An 18,035-nucleotide genomic window follows, 5' to 3' on the forward strand; every position below is an offset into this window, starting at 1 on the left:
CTTTACCTCTCTAAGCCTCAGTCTCCTGATCTGTAAAATGGGGCGAATTACAATTGTGCACAAGTATGATCACGACTAGTAATAATGCATATGAAATACCTAGCAAGGACCTGGCACAGGGAAATTAATCCACAAATAGTATTAATTATTTACTCACCAAATATATTCTCATTCTTAATGTTCTTATATATTTTTAGCTCAGTCAAAAATCTTAATATGAAATATTATAATAATTTGTATCTGAGAAATAATCCTAACTATAGGATCATTTTATACTTTCTTAGGCATACTGGCAAAAAAAGAAAAAGAAAGAAAAATTCCAAACCAGTAGATGTCTACAGAATTTCAGGACATTGCCACTTTGGCCTAATCTCAAAATTAACATATTTGAAATAAGAATGTCTGGGCTGGGCCTGGTGGCTCATGCCTATAATCCTAATGCTTTGGGAAGTTGAGGTGGGAGGATCACAAGAGGCCTGGAGTTTGAGATCAGCCTGCCCAACATAGTGAAACCCCATCTCTACAAAAAATAAAAAACAAAAAACAAAAAGAAACAAAAAGATCAAAAAATAAAAATATTAGCCAGGCATGATGGGTGTATATTTATAGTCTCAGCTACTTGGGAAGCTAAGGTGGGAGGAATGCTTGAGCCCAGCAATTCAAGGCTGCAGTGAGGTAAGATTATGCCATTTGCACTCTAGTCTGAGCAACAGAGAACTTGTCTCTAAAAAAAAAATTCTGATTTTCCTTCAATTTCTGAAGCTTCCCTCATTTTAGTTAATGGCAAGCCCGTCATTCTAGTTGGTTAAGCCATTTCTCTCTCACACATCTATCAGAAGAGCCTGCCAGCTTTCTTTCCCTGTGCAGGACATCCAGAATCTGACACCTCTCAGCACTCAGTGCTTCCCACTCCCCTCCTCCCCACCCCAGTCTAAGCCACTATTATCTCTTTCCTAGATGATGGAACAGTCTCATTATCCCCTACACAGTAGCCAGAGGGATTCTTTTAGAACACAAATCTGATCACGTATCCCTCTACTCAAAATCCCTCCAATGGCTTCCATCTTGGAAGCCAAAGTCCTTACTCTGATGATGTAAAGTCCTGCACATCCTTCCCCCAATCCCTGATCTCTTTGGCCTCACTGCTCCCCCTCATCTCTGCTCTGCCACCCTGGCTTCTGTTATGTTCCTTCCTCAGGGCTTCTGTGCCTGCTGTTCCTTCTGCCTGGACTGCTCTTCTCCCAGTTTTCTGTCCCATGTATTCTCTCTCCCACTTCATGTCTTGCTTCCAATGTCACCTCAGTGCACCTTTATTTGAAATACAGCACTTCCTCCCACAGCGCTCTTCTTTCTTCTATGTTTTATTTTTTCTTCACAGTCCTTAGCAACATCTAACATATTTATGTATTTACTTCATTTATTATCTTTAGAATATAAGCTCCAGGAAGGTAAGAATATATACCCATTTTGTTCTTTATTTAGTCCCCAGTACCTAGACCAATGCCTACTACACCGTAAGTCTTCAACAAATAAATATCTGCTGACTGATTAAGTGGATCTGCACTCTCTTGGGCCTTGTCACTGATCCAAGTATAGGCTTCTTGGCAAGTCAAAAAAGGGTAAAAACAGGTGTGTGGCACTTTGTTTATATTATAATTATTCTTTCTACACATAGTATCCTATTTAGTGGGCTTGCCTCTCCTGTTAAGTTATGAACTGGAAGGGTTTTATTTATCTCTGAATAAACAGCACCAGCTGGTCTCCTCAAGGGGTGTAACGACTATATTTAAGAGTTGGATTCAAGTTCCAGCGCAGCCAGGAGTTGTGTGCCCTCGGGTCAGTCACCATAGGACCAATTTCCTTATATGTACAAAAGGATAATCACTGTCATGACAATGAAGGGAGGTTGTGCTGCCACACACAGTGCTGAGCACACAAGCTCCCATGACATGGTGCATGTCCAGCTAGGACAGACTTTCTAGCAGTGGGACAAGGCCTTTGGAAGCTATATATTTGGCAAGAGCAAGCATGGGGCCCAAAAGAGCCAAACTTAGGGCTTCCTCTTCCTTCTTCTCAGCACACTGATTTTCCTCTCACAGGCCTGGGTCTTACTCTGCCCAGCACTGGGCTTCAGCAGGGCCTATAGACTGAGAGTCCAGTACCAGAAGGTTAGAGTCAGAGGTACTTGGAGCCAGTGACTACAGAGATCCTAAACTGGCGGCCTACAGGTCGTACCACGCTTGTAGACCTACCTGCATGTGTACTTTAGTCAACATTTTTAAATTTTATTTTTTTTAAATCCAGATCTCTGGCTTGTCTTGAACAAATTAAAAACTGAAAAGTTCTGTGCCTGAATCCCTGCATAGCAATGATCGTCTGAGAAATGGTTCCTTTTTACCACCGTTTTACTAGAGCTCTTGCTCTTATACACGGCCTGTTTTATATGTTAGCTGCCTGGCACTGCAGTTTGGAATTTCTACTCTAGTCCAAACCCATTTTTTTTTTTTATTATATCATAGCTGTATACATTAATACAATTTGCTGGGTTTATATACAATTTGAAATATTTTCATCAAACTGGTTAACATAGCCTCCACGGCATTTTCTTAGTTATTGTGTTAAGACATTTATATTCTACACCTAGTCCAATTCCATTTTATAGGGACCAGAACTGAGGTCAGGGTTGGGAGATAGGTGACACTTGTCCAAAGCCCCAAATAAATTAGTAGCAGGGCTGGGACTCAAACTCTAGGATTGTAGCACTCAATTCATGACACTGTAGCAGGAGGCTGAGAACACAACCCTGCTATGTTCTTCTGGTTGGTTACCAGCTGTCAAGTAAGAAGAATAGAAGACTTGGGCTGAGGGGGAATCTTTTTTCAGGGAAAGCCTGCGGGGGCCACAGAGGTAGAAGAGAGAGAATTACCTCTGACTGCAGTCAGCCAAAAGCTCTCTTTTTCCCACCTTCTGGCAAACACTGATTCCAGAAGGTGGGAAATAAACTCAGGTGAAAGACTCAGCCTACATGGGCTCTGTTGACACAGCACTCTCAAGTGTCCCTCTCACCTGCACTGTTTCCCCAGAGCAGGCATCACAAGGACCCCAGATACAGTGTAAAGAGCAGGGGCTCTGTCCTAGGGCAGACCAAGATGAAAACTTAGTTCTTAGCAGATGGCTGACCATGAGCTTTAACTTCACCTATAAAATGAGGTTTCAGTTGTGAAGATGATACACGCAAAGAGCCTGACACACACTGCTTAGTATTATTTCCCCCTTATTTTATAAGCCAAGTACCCGAGACACCTGAATAACTTATCCCCAAAAGGTTACTGAACAATAAAAGGCCCCCTTAGCTCCAACTGGATAAAATTTTAAATATAATTATAAAAGTAGTTATATAGTTATAAAAGTAGGACACACTCTTTTTTAAAAAGCCTTTGGTTTTGCCACTCTAAAAGTAACCACTGAATGATTTTGTTGTCCCTTTTCACTTTTTTTCTAAGCCCAGATATTTTCAGGGGGCATTGGAGTATTATATTTACATAGTTATAACCATGGAATATATCCCACTTTGTATCTTTTAAAACGTGGTATAAGAATTGCCCATATGGCATATTCTTTATAAAAAGTATTTTATGGGATACATAATATTCAATTTCATGGGTTTACCATGGTTCACTTAACTTCCCCTCTCTGTTGAACAATTAGACTTTCTAACTATCAAAAATAATGCTACCATAGTTATCTTTGTACATAATTATTTTTCTGTATTTCTTCAGGCTAGATACACAGTAGTGGATTTATAGGATCAGAAAGTATGAATGTGTTGTCAATTGCTTTTCTGAAGGGTTGAGGACGGATTCTCCCACCCATAACATGTGCACGTAAGCTGAGTTTTCTACTTGACAAAACCACTGACACTTAGTAAGACCTTAAAAGGCAGAATTCAAGCTCAGACACACAAATCATCCAAGATAATCTTTCTGTATCTATTTGGCCTTATGGCAAATACCTTTACCCCCATGTGGTAAGGGGGAAACTGAGGCCTAGCTCTAAAGTGACCTAGTTCCAAGATCGAGAACAAGCCTCTCACAGCTCCTTCCCTTCCTAATTACAGCATTTCCTATCTGGGTGGCAGCTCGGGCATGGCTGTTTCAGTCAATATTTACCAAATGTCTATTGTGTGCCATTCCTTCCTTTGCCAATAATCCCAGTAATCAAAGCACCTGTCAGCAAAAGGTCCAGCAGAAGAGAGAGTCTCTCTGCAGAACTCAGGAGGTCCCTAGAGCAGAGTACTGAAGGATGACGGCACAGGTGTTCTCCAGATTCCCAGGAGCTGCCTGTGGAGCTTTCCAGACTCTGCATAAGGGGGCAGGAGATGAGGGGGCAGGGGTTAGTGTTCACAGAGTCATGGAGGAGTGAGAGAGCTATAGGGGCTGGGTATTGCTAAACCACAAAGTGTAAGGGTGTAGGGAGAGAGGAGTAAAAGGTCAGGCCAGGAAGTGGGGGATGGGGTGTCATTTTAACCTACACAAAAAGTTCTGATCAGGTCTAAGGTCAACGTTCCAGGTCAAAGCAGGGTTAAGGCTTAAAGTCAGGTTTATATTATAGAAGATGATGTATCTGCTGAAAACAGACTGGACAGAGATGAGGAGAGGGACCAGGAGAGCAGATCAAAGATGATGAGGCTTTCATGAGGGTTGTAGAAGCCAAAATGAAAGTAGAACAGAGCAAAGGTGGCTTCAAGAGACATTTAGGAAGCAGACTCTTCAGAGCCCAGAAGAGGAGGACTGTGGGGAATGAGGGAGAAGGAAGAATTAAGATGATGACCAGGTCTCTGGTGGGTGGGGGGGTTAGTCTCATTGCCTACCCAATGTTCAGCCCCTCCTTCTCCCTGAATAATGGAAGCCTATTCAGCAGTGGTGATCTACCCAGCTTAAAATGCACAAACACACACCTATTTTGGATACAGAGTTTCAGTAGTAGTTCTGGCTTGTGAGTTGTAAGCAGCAACACCCTGGACTTGAGAACCTGGGTAGTAGTCTGTTAGCCAGCAAGCGCTAGAAGAGAAACAGGCATCCTGCCTTCTGTGGCTTACAGACTGCCCAGGTGCTGGGAACAGGAATGGATGTAGAATCAAGGCTCAGTAAACACCTGCTAAAAGAAGTAAGGCAGCTAAACAGAGAACCTGACAGTCCTGGGAACTCCATGCCGTCAATCCAGGTGTCTGGAAGAGGGGCTTCTGAGAGAGCTCCATCCTCTGTCCCTCTTGGGACAAAGCCTGGAATAGCATAGAGCACACAGTACTTGGAGCCAGGATACTCAGCTCTGCTACTGACTCACAGGTCTAAGGACACACCTTTCTTGACCTTGTGGTATCTCAGTCTCCCCATCTTTAAAATGGAGATAACCTCTCCCACCTCAAAGAGTTGTCGTGACAACCTGACCTCTGTCTGCTTATCCCCCTTCCCTCCCATTGCACCTCCTTCTCAACCATCTTTGCTATGCTCATGTTGAGGATTCACTGGACTTTTGCCCTTTGCCTGGAAAGCCCTTTAAAGCCTCCTCAGCCTACTTATCTTCTAAGTTCAATTCAGACCTGGCAGCCTGTATGTAGCTTCATAGGAGGCAGAGTTCACAGCTCCCTCCTGGTGGCCTCACTGTAATGTTCCTTTCAAAGCATGCATTGTGCCAACAGGTCACAGTCTTTTACTTTTGGGAGGTTTCTGAGCCCACACATTCTCACACATGCACACACACAAATATATGTATGCTGCTGGTAAGGGCTTTGGCAGGAGAGGTAATGAAGCCCCCATCTGAGCTCCACACAGTTCAGAGCAAAGCAGAAAAGCTGCAAGCACCATTCCAACCAGTGCATCCCCCACCCCAGCCAGTGTAGAGCTCAAAAACCTTCCTTAATGAACACGTGGCCATGGCCATGGCAAGACTTATGTAAGTATTCATAACAGCTATATGTATAATGGGAAAAAACTGGCAAAAACCAAATGTCTATCAACAGATGAATGTATAAATAAATCATAATTTACCTTTATCCATATGATGGAATACTGCTCAGCAATAAAAAGAAATAAATTGCTGATATATACAACATGAATCTCAAAATAATTATGTTGAGTCAAAGCAGCCAGAATAAAAACAAGTACATACTGTATGATTCTACTTCTAAAAATGCCAAGTAATCTTTAGTGATAGAAAACAGGTAAGTTGTTGCCTGAGGATGAGCAGGAAGGAGGCTGAAGAGGGAGGAATTATAAAGGTGCAAGAGGACATTTTTGGAGATGATGGATGTGTTCATTATCTTCATTGTGCTAATGGCTTCGTGGGTATATACATATGTCAAAACTTAAACTGTATACTTTAAATATGTGCAGCGTATCTATCAACTATATTTCAATAAAGCTAGAAGAGGGAGGAGGGGTCCAGGTGGAGGAAAAGAAGGAAAAGGAGCAATAGCAAGCAGAGTCGTGGGAAGCTAGGCATGCGTGCACATGAGCGCACACACACACACACACACACACACCGAGTATGAAACAGAGTCTCAACCCAGGATGCCATCTGATAGGGACACCAAAGCTACTTATCATGACTCATCATCTTTCCAGAGTATTTCCTATGTGCCAGCTTGTGCTGGGCACTTGGGAATCAGAGGTAAATCAAACACAGTCCTTGTCCCAGGAAATTCATTCTAGCAGCCATGGGGTAACCTTCCCCAAATTTACCGTAAACATTTAGCCACATGCCTCAGCCAGTTTCCCTTCCCAGGCTCCATTAGGGCCCTTCTTCTTGGACCTGAGTTTGTTTCTAGCCTTGCCACCTCTTGGGAGAAAGCCTTCAATTAGCTCACAACTTGGGCAGAATATTTTTTCATCCATGCTAAACAGATATCCAAGTTGAACCCCAACTGATTTCTAATAATTGACTAAATGAGATCTGAGTCAAATCTTCACAGAACCTAGAAACTCAGGGCAGGAAGGAATTTGAAGACTTCAAAGCTCAACGTCCTTCTGACTGAAGTTCCATTTCCCTGAATAACATTCCTGTTCTGTGGTCACTCAGACCCAGTTTGAGCACCTCCAGCAAGGAGGACACTCACTACCAACTGATCCATCAGATCTTTGGGAAATTATAAAGTTCTTTCTTTCTAATTATGGATGGAAGGATGGAAGCTTTGCTTCTGAGACTTGGATTGTGATTTGGTGGCCATTTTTGCTAACGAGGTAATAAAAGGTCAGAACAAGTCCATGGCAAAGACTGAGATGGCAATTTAACCACATCCAACCCCAGTTTGTGCTCTCTGTTCCTGACTGCTCAGAGCGGGCAAGGGGTCTGATTTTATCCAGGCTTGGATCCCGGTCTTTTTCATCTGAATGGCTGACCTCTGGGTCTCCTTACAATACTGATCTCCCACCAGTCCTAACAAAGTCTGAGGCCTATCCTCTGACATGCAGCCCTCAGAGTGGGCAGCCCCACCTTGGGGAAGTGGGCAAGGGCTCTCCAGAAGGAAGACACAGAATGGAGATGGATTAAGTTGTCCTACAGCTCTAATCTGGGCCCTTGGTGCCACCCAGGGAAGATTGTCTCTTTGGGTCAGAAGACAGGAGTGTGTGGAGGGGATAGGTGCTCTCCATCCTCCCAGAGCACAGAGTGTGGTGACTAAGAGCTTGGGGTGCTGTGAAGGATCTGTAGGAACTGGAAGAATGATCTCTGAAAGGTGGTGTTTGAGCTGAGCCTGGAGACAGATCTGAATATGGAGAGACAGCAATAGTAGTAGAAAGGAAATTTCAGGCAGAAGATAAAGGGAGAATAAAAGTAATTAAGATGGAAAGAAACAGCATGGAAGGAATGCTGCTGACCTGGGGTAGAACACATCCAAGGGCCACTCAGGGACTCTTGGGAAGTAATAAAGCATCAAAATGTCCTTGTCAACCTCTTAGGCCAGCTCACTCCAATGAGGCCCAGAACTAATAACCCTGCTCTTAAGAGCCCAGCTAAGAATTGAGGAGGGAGTAATAGACATTCACAGGCCTAAGAGAACAGACATAGGGAAAGGAAAAGAATGAGAAAGCAAAGGGAAAAAATGAGGGGTGGGGAGAATTTACAATCTGGTATCAGATGTTTGGTAGCTTAGCCACCATGTCAGAGCTGTGAGACCTTGGATAAGTTGCTTACATTTCCTATGGCTCAGCTTCCTTTCTTACAGTAATGCTTTCCTCAACTGGGCTGTCAGGAGGATGCTGTAAGGTCACATATCCTTGTGCCTGGCATGTTATCACTATGTGAGAAAAGGGGTGGGACTTAAGAGGGGCAGAGAAGCAGCTGAGGCCCATAGACAGGAGGAGGCAGTGTTTTGGGGAAAGTCTGCTGCATACCAGGCCCTTTCCCACAAAGGTTCTCAGGGGATCATGCCATCTCCTCTCAGGCAGGAATAATTGATTTTTCTTTAGTAGATGGGAAAACAGCCCGGGGGCAACATAATTTGTCTGAAGTCCCAAGTTAACAAGTGGCAGAACTAGAACTAAACCAGGCCTGACTCTGAAGCCAGTGCTCACTCTGAGCAGCAAGTGGCTCCCAGGACGCCCAGAGCCACTTAAGTGGATGGAAGTACAGCTCTGCCCCTCTGCCTCTGCTGCCCCAAATGTGAGGACGGTGCCTGTTGCTGGATGACTTAGGCTGCCCCATGACCTCTGTCTCACTGCCGAGGCGATGCTTAGCACAACTTTCTCCTACTTGAGCTCCGTGTCCAAAGTCTGCCACTTCTGAAAGACAAGTAAATGGTACAATGCAGAGAGGTGGGGATGTGTGGAAAATAAGCTGGGAAAGTAGAGCCAGACTAGTCACCTACTGGGCTTTAAGAAAGACCCAGGATTTAGTGGGCCTCCATTTCTATCTTTTTTTTTTTTTTTTTTTTTTTGAGACAGGGTTTCACTCTGTTACCCAAGTAGAAGTGCAGTGGCATGATACTAGCTCACTGCCAACGTGAACTCCTAGACTTAAGTGATTCTCCTGCCTCCTGCTTCAGCCTCCTGAGTAGGTGAGACTATAGGCAGCTGCCACCATGCCAGTGAATTTTTTTTTTTTTTTTGTAGGGACGGGCGTCTCACTATGTTGCTCAGGCTGGTCTTGAACTCCTGGCCCCAAGCAGTTGTCCTACCTCACCTCCCACAGTGCTGGAATTACAGATGTGACTGATCATGCCTAGCCTGTTTCCACTATTTAAACAGCCAGAGAAAACAGAGAGCTACCTTTGCTGAGGGGACCCAAGACCTATGGCCCAGCCCTAGGTGGGCTCACTACCTGATATACAATCCTCTTCTTCTCCCTTTCCCCAACCCATATTCTGCCAGCTCTTTAGATCCTGCTCTATTTCCTTCGCCTCCTCCTCATCCAAAAAACCTTCCCAGATAGTTCCAATCTATAGCTACTCTTTTGCTAGGAAGTACAAGTGGCACCCACGGCTTGTATCACCTGTGATCACCCCTATACTAGATTTCTAGATCTTTTGGATGACAACTATTGGAGCTCCTCTTAGAACATACAGGCCTAGGTGAGCATTCCAGAGATGAGGCACTTGCTCTCAAGACACACTGTTTTGTTTATAGACTTTTAAAATTTTAGAATATTCTCTCTTGAACTGAGCCAAAATTTGCCTTCCTTGCTGGCACTTGCAAGTACTATTCTGGAATGCGCCCCTCAGGACATGGTGGAAGCTCATTCTTTCCAGTGACCATACTTTGAATACCTACAATTATCTTTACCATCGAAGACCACCTCTCTGTCACTAGAGTGTGAAAGCACACCTGGAACACTTGGCTTGGTGTTCTGACCCCACCACTCTGGCTAGCTAACTTTGGGTCAGTTTCTTCTTTCTAGTAGTCCCAGTTTCTTCAACTATAAAACTCCCTACCTCACCAAGTAGCACTGTGACTCACCTGACATATGTGTTCAACAAATGGTGGTTTTATTTTGTTGTTCACAAATCACTTATTTAGAGGCAGTATGGCTTGGAAGAAAGAATGTAGCTTTGATTCCAAACAAAGTAGCATCTAAGTGTAAGCTCTGCTATACAGCAGCTGTGTGACTTTGAGAAAATCTCTTCCCCTCTCTGAATCTCACTGTCCTCATCTTTAAAATGAAGATAACATATGCTAAGTGGGTCTGAATTGTTTTGCTGTTTCCTTTTTTCTCTGTCCCATCTGTATTTTGCCTTTCTTCGGGATCTAATAACACAGACCCCGGCTACCAATAATGCAGCTACATCACTGTGTTGCAGGCAAGGTGCTGAGGGCCTTAGAGGGAGATTCTGTTTAACTCTCACATCCAGCCTCTAAAACAGGAGCTATGATGGCTAGCACCTAATACTCAGGAGGCATGTGGTCAAATGGCAGCTGTTATTAATACTTCTATTGTCAGGCCCTCAGCACCATTCATGTATATTTCCTCTATATAGGCTACACATCTCCTGGAGGGTAGGAACCACATCTTGGTGCCTGCACACAAAGTAGACACTAATATGGTTGAATGAACATAAATACTTCTTTGCATTCCTTCGCAGTGACCAGAATAAAACCTTATCATGTTGGGTGCCTGATATTTGATTAACAAAAGTGTAAACTGTCATCAGTGGCTTTAATCTGAATCCCAAAAGGCCCTGTCTGTGGGGTTCTTCCTCCTACCTAGGAGCTCCTCTGAGGTCCTTCTCTAAGATTCCCCTGCTACCAGACCACAACTTTCCCTCTCTGGGGCTTTGTGGTCGAGCTGTATATGGAGAGGCTGCCTGCTGTCCAGACCACATCATAGCCCAAGGAGAAGGCAGCAGAACCTTGGCTGCAAGGCCTGAGTGGCTTCCGAAGAACAGGAACTGCCCCTCCCACTGAGGATCTCAGGAGCTGCCAGAGCCTCTCTTCATGCCTGTCTCTCAAGGGTGGTTTCTGTGCCAGGCTTCACAGGCCACCAGCCAAGTTCCTTCTTCTGGGACTGCCAAACAAACTTTCAGAGACCCTGTGCAGGGAGGTCCGGCTCAGGCCAGCTTTAAGGGGGTACAGAGGTGTCTGGAGGCCTCAGTCCCTAGAGACTCAATCCTAACAGTGCTGCCAAAAGGGAAGGGGCACAATTAGGGCCTTTGAAGCTGGGGGCCCAGAGGTAAAAGATCACAAGCTGCCGAAGTAAGGCTAAACTCCACAGCCTTGCAAATAAGACATTCTCTGACTGGGGCCTGCCTTTCCAGCCTTGTTTCCCTTCTCTGTCCCCATCTGTAGACCAGCCAACAATAACTGAGCACTGTGTGCCCAGCATCTAGAGCCCTACATCAGAAGTCCCAAATTGATGGTCTGCCATAGACACATTTTAATATGTGCATTTTAAAATGTTGCCTAGTTTGCCACATTTTAAAAATTAGGAAATGCCACAAATACACAGATTTCTGTCTTATACACTAAAAAAAACACTGGGCCCACATTCTTGGAAGAAAGAATGGTAGGAGCAGGATAGCAGCTGCGTGTTTCAAGCAAGCACTTTCCAATTTGCTATAATCTCTGAACAGCCCAATCGACCTGTTTTACCTTTGTAGACAAATGCATTTGACATCCCTTACTTTTCATGTTTTATTTTGGCATGCAGACTTCCCAATGACCTTAGGAGACAGCCAGCATCAATATCCCATTTTACAGATGAGGAAACACATATTCTGAAAGAAAAAGTAACTTGGCTAAAATTCAAATTCCAGCAGCCTGACTTCAAAGCCAAACACAGGAACAGCAGTCTGTGGCAAAATGAGTAAAATAGGGACAATGCAGTGAGGTTTTAACAAAGCAAAATATACTCAATTTGAAAGGGTGTCTTTTTTCTGATAATATGGCTATCTTTTTTTTGTTTGTTTTTGTTTTACTATGTTGCCCTGGGTAGAGTGCTGTGGCATCACAGCTCACAGCAACCTCAAACTCTTGTGCTTAAGCGATTCTCTTGCCTCAGCCTCCCAAGTAGCTGGGACTACAGGCACCCACCACAATGCCCAGCTATTTTGTTGTTGTAGTTGTCATTGTTGTTTGGCAGGCCTAGGCTGAGTTCAAACCTGCCAGCTCCAGTTTATGTTGCTGGCACCCTAGCAGCTGAGCTATAGGCACCAAGCCTAATATGGCTATCTTATTTTGAGGACAGAGGTATTAAAATCCTCTTTCTCTTACTATGTGATAGTGATAGCACATAGAACTGTAAGTGTCATTCAAATGTCATTATCTGGCAACATAAAAAGCTGGCCAACCTAGGATTGATTCCCAAATGCAATGATCTTTGTGAAAACTAAGCCCAGGAACCCCTGTTCTGCAATACTGCCTTCTTGTCCTTGTATGACAGCATGCTTCTGTTGCTCCTCCTGGCTAAAACAAGAACTCCCCCAAATCAAAAAACATACAACTCCATCTATCTGTATCTGCATCATTCTATCTTTGAAGAGGTAGCTTTCAAACTGAGCCTTTCCCAAGCTCTCTCCCTCCAGCAAATCCACAGAGCATTTGTTCATGCCTCTTGTTATATTTATCTTATTCTTCCTCAAGTTAGTTATCCATATCCTACCCACCCTGTACCCCCTAAAGTGGTTACAGAACAGAATAAAGAGTTACTGAATTGTTAGCCAGTCAGAGCTTTTGAAGGGCTCTTGGAGATCACCACCTCTGACTCTCATTTTGCAAGTGAGGAAAACCAAAGGACCTGACCTCAGGCCACCCAGTGAGTCAGTGGCAGAGGCCGGACCTGACTCCTTAGTGCTGGCTCTTTCCATTGCGCCAGGCTGCTTCCTAGACACTTCTTTTTGGTTGGCTCAGCTCATCAATTTAGAGGACAGTGCTGAGCATGTGACAAACACTTCATAAATATCTGTCCATTAAGAGATGCAAAGCAGCCTGGAGAACATGGGTCTCTGCCTCTCCAAAGGCCCTCAGCTCAAGCCTTATAATATCTGCTTCAAACTGTCCCTATAATGAAAAAATGGCCCCTCAGGCCCCTGGTGGCTTATGTGTACAGGGACCCCAAGTAGCTCAGAAATGCAGTCCCCATTAGGCCAGAGTTATGAACCCAGTCCTGCTGAGCAACCTTAGGCAGATGCCTTAACTCTCAGGTGTTAGGTGCTCCTCTAGGCAGGTAGAATGCTGGAAATAAGTAAGAATTCTCTAAGCCTACTGAATGGTTATAGGCACTAGATAGGCTTTCCAAGAGAATTTCAGAGTCCTGCTTCTAGAAGCCTCTAAAGAAAGGCTTTGATTCACCTAGGAAAAAATGGACAGTTCAACTGGAACTGTGCCATAGAATGAGCCTGGAAGATCCCTCAGAATGTGGCCATCTTCTAGGTTGATGAGGACAGGCCAAGAGATCTCTAGAACTGTGTGGAAGTGTCCCAAGCTGGGTAGGACCCTATCATCATCATCATCACAAACTCACTGTAGAAAATAAGATGATGACAATGGCATATTTTTTTTTTTGTAGAGACAGAGTCTCACTGTACCGCCCTCGGTAGAGTGCCGTGGCATCACCCGGCTCACAGCAACCTCCAACTCATGGGCTTACGCAATTCTCTTGCCTCAGCCTCCCGAGCAGCTGGGACTACAGGCACCCGCCACAACACCCGGCTATTTTTCTGTTGCAGTTTGGTTGGGGCCAGGTTTGAACCCGCCACCCTCGGCATATGGGGCTGGCCCCCTACTCACTGAGCCACAGACACCGCCCTAATGGCATCTTCTTTTAAAGTCTTTCTGACCCACTCCGTAGGAGAGACCATGTCCCTCTGTCCCCACATTATACCCACATCAGTGTGCCTCATAGCTTCTAGGTGGCTCTTCATACCTACATGTTTAAGTCTCTGTTAGACATGAGCTTCTTGAAACTAGGGATCACTTCTCACTCTTTGCTGTATGCTCAGGGCCTAGCTAATAAATCATAACAAATGCTCATCAATGTTTAATAAGACATGGAATTCCCTCCACCCCCAGTACTGGAACAACGTTGCATTTTATAGCCTGTAGATGCATCCACTCCTTCTGAGGGATAGGAACACCAACTCTCAGAGGGAAACTGGCTTACCCAAGGTTAATTGGTTAATGGAGGCTCAGACTAAAAGCAACCCATTTAACTCCCAGTCTAGTGCACTTCCAACTAAATATCCTTCAGGTTCTACAACACATTAGCTGAACAACACTGGGCAAGACCCACTGCCTCTCTGCCTTGGCTTTCTCATTTGTAAAAATGGGTAAAATTATATATAGTGCCTACATAATGGGATGGTCTGAGCAGTAAATCATTGAACCTGTGTAAAACAGAGTACAACATAGGAAGCACTCAAAAACAGGTCTGTCATGAATGTCATTCAGGCCTAGCCATTCTCCACGGTAAATGGGGACCCAACCAGCCAACAGCAAAGTACAAACAACAACTCCTGGTGAAAGGAAAATTCTCCCTTTCCTGTCCTGACTCACACACTCTCCCACCCAGCAAGTCCTCTGCAGCAAACACTTGGGGGAAATGCCTGATCTTCCACCATGATTTCTTCATAGCTCTCCCTTCTCCAAACCCCTATTTGAGCCTGCAAGTGCATTCACAACTCACAGAGACAGCAAGGTATGTAGGGGGAGACAGTGAAACCTTTGGAAGAGCATGCTTTTTGAGTCAGGGAGACCTGGTATCAGGTTAACAGTCCTGCCACTTTTAGCTGTGTAGTCATGGGAAAGTCACTTAATCTCTCTAAGCCTCAGTCTCCTCATCTTTCAAATAATTTGTTATGAGGATTACCTGAGATGGTTAATGGTCTGGTACTTCATAAATAATATTAAGAGTAATAACAATTTTCTTATTTTTATTTAACAAAATCTACTTGACAGAATGTCAGAATCAGAAGGGGCCTTATGGATCACTAATCCTCTCCTTATAGGGATGAGGACACAGAGACCTTGAGGGGAAGCCTAAGGTCACACAATGAGGTGGGATTGAACAGGACCTGGGTCTCCTGACTTTCTACAGCATGTCCATCTTGGCTCTCTTGATTTTCCTTATCTGCTTTCCTCCCTCAAACATAGGAAATGGCTCTCTTCCCAATCCTCTTCCTTTCACAGTCATCTTAACACCAGCCAGCACCATTTGGATGCATTTTTGCCAACATCATCACCCTCCCTAGCACATCTGGACCCTTTGGGTCTAGCCAGGAGTCCTAAAGGAGCAGGCAAAACATCTGTTAGCCACTGCAGAAAGGAGTTCACAGTTTAATAGAAATTGCAGGGGTGGGGGTGGGAAGAGGACACAACAACTTCCTTTGGCCTAACTGGTACAGAAGCAAAATGCCCCACCTCACCTCATAGGGAAACCCCATTATCGTGCTGTCAAAGGCAGAGGTATCTGTGGAATAAATTTAAGCAAGAAAGATGGAGTGCTAGGCTAAAAATGACAGCAGGAGGGAAGATAAAGAATAGAAAATATGGGCACCAAAAACTTGACTGCCTGGTCTCAAGGAGATTCTAGAGAGAGAGAGACTCCCAAGAAGGGAAGAAAATGCAGTGGGATTCACGTGAGATCTGGAAGCCTTGATCCCTGCTCCACTACCAGTACACAAGATTCTGTTGCTTCTCTTCCCTCAGAGACTCCACCCTTGGATGCTAGGATTTTCCAAACCCAGTTCTGGGTATAAATGCCTCCTTGGGACCATCATTTGCTAGAATGATGTCACAGCTCTTGCAGTGGAAATGTTTGTGCCTCCTCATTGCTGCTTAGGCCCTCAACCTGGTAGCCTAACACACTCCAGCATTCATTATTCCCTGGCAGGGACATCATTGCAGGGACGTGGAATAGACTATCAGAAGAGGGAGAAGAAAAGAGGACTAAAAGCAGCCAACCCTTCCTCTCTTCTCCCAGTGTATCTCACAAGTCCCAAGAACCTACTATGTACCAGGCACAGACACTATTTTCAGTGTTCCATATACAACTCATTTAATCCTCACAACAATCCTCTGAGGCTAGATTTGCAGATGAGGAAACTAAAGCTTGGGGAAGAGAAGTAATTTACAGAGCCAGGATGTCAATACAAGACTGTTGGACACCTCCAGTTCAGGGCACACAAGGTCAATGCTTCACTTGAGAAGTCCAAAGTTGAAAGAGATTACCTGAGGAAACCCCAATTATTTCATGAATCTAAATTTAAATTAGTAAAGGGGTCCCCTTGACATGAAAGAGCTGCTTGAGTGTTATACTAAAATTGTGCAGATCATTTAATCCAACTCCGGCATTTAACAGATGAGCAGACAGACATCTCTGCCTAAAGAATTTCAAGATGGCTACTTGTGGCCAACTAGCAAGTTAAAGCCCTAGAACCCCAATCCCACTTCCTTACACCCTGCCTGCAGTGATCACCTTTTTCTGGGAAGCTCCTCCAGCCTATCCCACATCACCAGATGGGCAGAGAGGGAGAGGAAACAGGCAGCATGTGACCAGCCTCTCCTTCAGTCTGCAGGGTTGAGGAAAGGAATATAGGGCTAACCAGGCTAGTAGGTGTTGCAAACAGCCCAGCTCTCTTCTGGGGAGAGGAAGGTGAAAGCTTCTCTCTCTAAGGAGACTGAGACTCAGATCTTATACTCTAGGGGTGATGGGCATTTTCCCCACATTTACCGCAGGGCTTTGATGCTTCTCAGAGGGAAAGATGGGAAGGAAGCAAACACTGGCACTTGACCTTGGGGTGGATGTGGGGTTCCATTCTCCCACCCCCAGGTACCCTTGCTCCAAGAAGGAAAAAGAAAAAAAGAGAAGCTTAAATGCTTGCCAAACACCAGAAAAGTAAGACAAATAGGAAAGTGGGGGAGGGGGGGTGTCCTCTAAAACATTCCCTATCGCCCACCTTGGGCATCTTCCCAGTTGCAATCAGCATCCTCTAATTAGTAAATTTCACAGTGGGAGGGGAGTACTTAGAAGGATGTAAGGGAATGAAGGGAGGGTAAGAATGAGTCACGATTAACCCCTCTTTGGCTGGTGCCATCTGAGGGATTCTACCGCAGCAAAAGGTTGCAAGCTGCCCCCACCCACCTCCGTGCAGCGCAGGGCCCCTCCCGGCTCCACCACGGCCTCCTCACCTGAGTCCACTCGCCCTCCGCAGCCCCGCCGGGTTGCACCACTTGGGCCCGGCTTGGCGCAGCGCCTCTGCAGTTGCTGCTGCAGCCGCCTGGCCCTGATCAGCAACCTGCGGCCGTGGGAAAGAGACAGACAGGGGCGGGTGAACGCGGTGGCGGACACTCTTACAGCTGAGCCCCGGACGCTGACAGCTGGGCCTCCGCAGCCAGAAAGCTTGGAGGGCAGGCTGCCTGTTGGGTGCTCCGTCCTGCTACTCCTCACGGCCCACGTCTTCCCCACCCCCCTGGCCCTTGGCACTCAGGGTTATGGCGGGTGCAGCTGGGCGGTGGGCCCAGGGGTCCCTGGCGTCCTTGTCATCACCTGCGGAGGCTTCCATGGCTTCAGCTGCCCTACTGGGGCCGCAGAATTGCTCTCCGGAGCCCCTGTTGGAGGCGGCTAGCTGGGTGCTCACCAAACTGGGACTGCTTAAAAGGAGGAGAAGGGAGGGAGAGGTGGATGCAGGAGACCAGCCAGTCGGCGGCTCGCCGGCAGCTGCGTAAGAGGCCCGTCTTCACTTTCCTTCTTAAAGAGATAGTCTCTCGTTCCAAAGGGCCTGGGAGCAGAGATGCTAGCAGGCTGGGAATGGGGTCTTCTCCCACCTAAACTCCAGCCAGTTCTTAGAGCTGGACGATGGGGCATAGTGGAAAACGCGTTGGTCCCAATGACAGGCTGCGTGACTCTGTGCAAGTGTTTTCACCCCTCTGGGCCTCCGCTTTCTCATCTGTAACAGGGGATGATGATACCAATCTAACTCCTTGGCACACAGTTGACTTGCGTTAAATATTAATTTTATCTGATCTCTTTCAACATTCTCCAATCCCCAAACCAAGTTTGAGTACCAGGATTATTTAATGTGAACACTTGTTGGACCACTAAGAAAAAGG

At 45.5% G+C, this 18,035-nt stretch overlaps 1 protein-coding gene across 5 annotated transcripts in view; it reads right to left on the minus strand.

Moving 5' to 3' along the window:
- SNPH (syntaphilin) overlaps positions 1-17,636 on the minus strand; it is a 40,778-nt gene extending 23,142 nt beyond the window's left edge. For 2 of the 5 annotated variants that reach the window (XM_053574445.1, XM_053574444.1), the window contains exons 1-2: positions 17,473-17,635; positions 17,115-17,221 (exon numbers count right to left, since the gene is read on the minus strand). The gene's annotated coding sequence lies outside the window, so the exon portion shown is untranslated. The other 3 variants (XM_053574442.1, XM_053574448.1, XM_053574443.1) reach the window with 3 other exon arrangements.
- Positions 17,637-18,035: the final 399 nt, after the last annotated feature.

The sequence above is a fragment of the Nycticebus coucang genome, chromosome 21 (genome assembly GCF_027406575.1).
Source record: "Nycticebus coucang isolate mNycCou1 chromosome 21, mNycCou1.pri, whole genome shotgun sequence".
Classification (NCBI taxonomy): Eukaryota; Metazoa; Chordata; class Mammalia; order Primates; family Lorisidae; genus Nycticebus; species Nycticebus coucang.